This window comes from Triticum aestivum, chromosome 1B, assembly GCF_018294505.1.
Source record: "Triticum aestivum cultivar Chinese Spring chromosome 1B, IWGSC CS RefSeq v2.1, whole genome shotgun sequence".
In the NCBI taxonomy this organism is placed as follows: domain Eukaryota; kingdom Viridiplantae; phylum Streptophyta; class Magnoliopsida; order Poales; family Poaceae; genus Triticum; species Triticum aestivum.
This window is the reverse complement of record NC_057795.1, coordinates 225,398,808-225,403,513: the sequence shown is the minus strand read 5'-3', so window position 1 is coordinate 225,403,513 and position 4,706 is coordinate 225,398,808. Positions and strand designations below refer to the sequence as shown.

General features: G+C 48.1%; 1 long non-coding RNA gene across 1 annotated transcript; it reads left to right on the top strand.

Annotated features, from left to right (window-relative positions):
* Nucleotides 1-247: 247 nt before the first annotated feature.
* Nucleotides 248-1,118, top strand: LOC123089743 (uncharacterized). Its single transcript, XR_006442367.1, has 3 exons — nt 248-716; nt 862-964; nt 1,073-1,118. It is a non-coding gene; the product is annotated as an uncharacterized lncRNA (long non-coding RNA).
* Nucleotides 1,119-4,706: the final 3,588 nt, after the last annotated feature.

Below are 4,706 nucleotides of genomic sequence, written 5' to 3'. Positions count from 1 at the left end.
CCATGGCCATCGTCTTCTTCCTTGTCCTGTCCTTTTCCCACTCTCGTCCGCGAGTGTTGCTCATCTCCGTGAGCCCATGCGCGTCGTTCGCATCCCCCTCGTCACCTTCCCACTCCTCCCCGTGAGCCCTCCAGCTGGCAGAGCCTTGGCCGGGCTCGCTCAGTGGCGACCAGCTCGGGTGCTCTTGCCCCGGCTATTTATAGCCACCCCCGACCCCGTCTGAGCTCATCACTCGCCTCGACTCACTTCGGACCCTGCCTAGCCAGCAGCCCAAGCTTGAGGAGCTCTCGTTCCCCTCCATTGCCACCATGGCCTCCACCTCTAACCTCCTCGATTAGCTCTAGCCCGAGCCCCTCCCTCCTTCTCTCCACAACCAGCAAAACCCCTCCACCTAGTAGAGTCTCCCTACCCCTTCATCTCGTTGCCGGAGTGCCATAGCAGCGAGCCCATCTCTGGCCGTAGCCACCGTCCTCCGTGGATGCTGCTCTGCTCAACTCCGAGCTCCCCGGGGCTGAGTCGCCCAGGGATTGGACCGCCTCGCTCTACTGATTCCAACGGTGGGTGCACGCCACCTGTGGTGGCCTGTGTCACCGGCAATCGCCGTCGAGGAGGCCATCTGCCTCGGCTCGTTGCGCCCCCGAGCGAGACGAAGAAGAAGCCAGCCAAGGCCATCGCCCGTGGACCCCACCCATCAGTCTAACAGAAGAGTTGACTAGGTACGCTGATGTGGATAACTGGAGGCGTAATCGACTAGATTACGTCTTCAGTTTTCCTAAGGCGTATTTTCGTGCCTCTTTAGATCACAGTACGTTTTCCCTGATCTAAAAGCGTATTTCTAAAAAGGCGCTTTCTGTTTTTCAGCCCCGCTCACCGAAAACGTTAAATTGTGAACGTTCACTATTTAAGCCACTTTTCTGCCTAAAAGGTGAACGAGGACAACATTTCATCCGTCACTCCGATTGAGGTGATTCAAACAATCACCTTCTCTGTTTGTTGACCTCTTTTTGATGGGACTATTTTCTTTATGTTTGCACATTCTCAAAATGCCCATTTTGCCCTTGCTCTAATTCAGCCCCTCTGAGAGAGAACCGTTCTCTGGAAAAATTTCCGCGAGTTGATTGCACTCATTTCCGGAGTATTCCTCGACCCCAGGCAAGCCAACCTCTTATCATAAGCCCCGTCCTTGCGGTTGCTTGCACCTTGTGTGTGTGCTTAGTTGTAGTAGTTTCTTGCTTGTTTCGTCTTCTGTTATTTCAGTCTTGCTTTTATAATTATGTTGTGTGCCTTGCATGTTTGTGCTTTCATGCTATCTTTGGACATGCTAGTTGGATATTGCTATTCATAATATCATGCCTCTGTTTTGATTGATGTCAGTAGACTTGATGCCATGATGATTCTGTTACCTTGTCAATATGCTAGTACCTGGAATTGTCATGTTTCATATGCTATAGTTGTTCACTTGAGAAGCTTGGTATTTGTTAATGCATTTGTATGTTGCATGCTTGTTGTTGCATTCATGATAAATATGCTCATAGTGTTGATGATGATGGAGAATTTAATAATATAACTTAATAGTAAACCTCCTCCGTCCTTGATGGGATCGAGTCATAGTGCCACCAAATCGAACTTTCTCCCATGTAGCCACATTTGCCTTTATGGGAGGGCCCTAGATGGGTCTATTATCATGCTTCTCACCGGTGCCTCCAATGAGGGAAGGTTATGGGCGCACGCTACCCTGATCAGGTAGGCGGACATAAGCCTTGTGTGCCCGTAGTTGGATGATAAGCGCTTTTGTCCCCGTTTGGGACCGTTTTTGTTTTGCACATGACGGTGGCTGTTTTGCCATGACGGTGGCCGTTGTGCCTTTGGTAGGCACGGGGCCACCCTGGACTGAACCCCAAGGGGTGTTGGTCGGAGTGGTCGGGAGAGTGTCATGGCAGTTCGTCGGTTTTGTCGGTCCACCAGAATTGGAGTACAAGGCCATGGGTTCCGTGGTGTGGGTACAGTGTGCTACCTCTGCACATTGTGTGTTAAAACTATTGATAGCCGTGTCATCGATCATAGGCACAAGTCCGTAGTAGGTCACACTATCGGGTCTTGGTCGAAATGGAGGATAAACCTGAAATAACTAAGTTGATGAATAATGTGTAATGAATAATGTGGTGACTTGGACTATGAGATAGTCGTGAGAAGTCACGGTGATGTTTTGACATGATCACGAGAGGAGGTCTCGGTGGGTGTTGAACCAAGTGTTGTTTTATATGTGATGTGTGAATGATCACCATTTAGTTACGAGGTAAGCCGTTGGTAAGAGAGTCCGAAGGACTCGGTGCACAAGTGTTGGTTGCAGTGCATGAGTAACATGTTGTTATTTGCATTTAAAGAGTCGTGTCAGAATAAAAGATTGTTGCATAAAGTTAACACATTATGTTTGCATGTGAAGTAACTGGTAGGTTATTTTCAGCATAGTTTCATGATGCCATGCCATGCTTTGATTGAAATGCTAGATTATGCCATGCTTTGAAATATCATGTTATGATCAAGATGCTATGCTATGTTTTGCCATTGTCATGTTTCGATTGAATTGCTAGATGATGCCATGTTATGAATTGCCATGTTTTGCTGCTACAAAGTTAGAAGCATGTTTTGATATGTCATGTTATTGCCATGCTAGTAGTTGTTGATACTTTGTTTGATTTATGTCGCCAGCTAATATTATGCCATGCTTATAAATTGTGATGAGTTAAATTATAGCATGCGCTTGGTTCTTGTTTGTCATATGTTTGTTTGGATGCTATATATTTGTTGGTCTTGCAAGTACAGTCAATGTACTGAACGAGCGTGTCATGCCAGTTTTGTAGGTAATGTCTGAATTGTTTGCTTGTTCCGTCATGCTAGGCCGTAATCTTGCCGGTCCTGTGAGTTGTGGTGGCCAGCCAGAGTCGACATGCTGTCAAACCAAGACTTCCGCCGCCATTTAAATAGCCTTAGAGCTATGCCAGATGATTCTTGTATACATGTATTTGATGAATATTATCATACTTGGAATGCTGTATCATTGAACAGTCGTGCGTCAGGTGTTATCCTGGGCTGACGTGCGAAGGCCCCTTGCTCCATGCGGATCGGGGTGCCACAGGAGATAGTATCAGAGCAGCCAGGCCGACATAGGTTATCCAAGCAATAGATCACCACTACCATTAACCCGTAATAACCCTAAGGGATTTGACCCATCCCTGGCATCCGGAATGGCCATTGTTAATTAGCAGGTGGCACAATCGAGACTGACACATCCTCACCCCGCTGTCAACGCCTAGTTATTCATGGATCGAATAGCAACCCTATCCTTTATGGTCGGCCGCACTGCTTACCCTTCACCATTAAGGGAAAGGGGCCATGCCATGCGGGCATGTCCCGCGTAGCTTCCTATAAAATCCCCTTTCGCTAATCGTATTGCTCACCCCTCAGTCAGGCATGACCCTGCAGAGAAGCCTAGCCAGTAACTCCCCAACCATGACTTGCGCCCTCAAAGCTCCCAAGTTTTACACCTGAACCTTTGTTTCAATCATACTGGCTTTCCACGCCTTCTTACTGAGATGCTCACCAAAGCCTTTCGCTGTAATGCTAGCCACAATTAGATTACCTGGTGTTCCAATTGGCACCCGTCCCTCACCTTCACTGCTATGATGCAAGAGTGCACATCTGCCCAGTGCCCGCGGGAGATGGTCAGCCCTTGGTTTTTCAGGGCAAAGCCATGCCCACTACTGATTTGGCAATTCAGGCCGCTACTGTGGAGGCTATCCTATACCTCCAAACCAAGTTTCCGCAAGTGGCAGAGAGGCGGGAGTTCTGCTTTTTCCCCATTGTGGCAGAAATAGGAATTTATCCTCCCCCCACTATTCAGGTAGATGACCCCACAATCGCTCGCCTAGCGCAATATATCACTGCCCAGGGGGTGATGATTGCAAAGATTCTTGCCGAGTTTAGAACCATGGACCATGATGCGGTATGGGTTGTCACGGAAGCTTATCGTGAGGCTCGTAAATTTGCATCCCAAACCGTTCGCCCAATGCCATCCGAGCCAGTGCTACCCTCTCAGACTGTGTTGTGGCTTAATCCAAACATCGTCACCCTCAACAAGGCTCTTTACCGGATCCACCAGAAGCATTTGCTTGGAGCAATTTCAGCCACACGCCCAGCAGTAGAGCCCCAACCCATAGAAGTGTCGGACGAGGGAGATGGAGATTGGCTCAGGCTTCATCCTCCAGGAGAGCGCCAGCAAGGCCAGTCCTCAGCATGACCTCAGTCACACAGTCAGGTGTTTCTGCGAGTAGGTCGGTCTGATGGTTCATCCTCGATATGAGGGTAGAACCATGTATCCCGGAGTGAGTGGTTTCGTTTAGCGCATGGCGCGTTCGTGCTTTGTTGCATGCTTGTACTGTTGTAACCTGCATGATGTATTATGTATGCTTCCTTGCTTCTTGCTTTTGTTTTTGTTTGTCTCTCAGTCAAGCAGAAATGTTTCACAGGGTTGGCAATGTGTGCTAACAAGATTTTAATCAGTAGAGCACATACACTAAACAACATTGACTCGTCCCGAGTCTGTAATAAAATGCGCGCTGGTGTAGGTATATGTATACCAGGAGTACATATACCCACTCGCATTAAAACACCTTAGTGTGATTTGCTTGATGTGTTTTTTCGTTGCA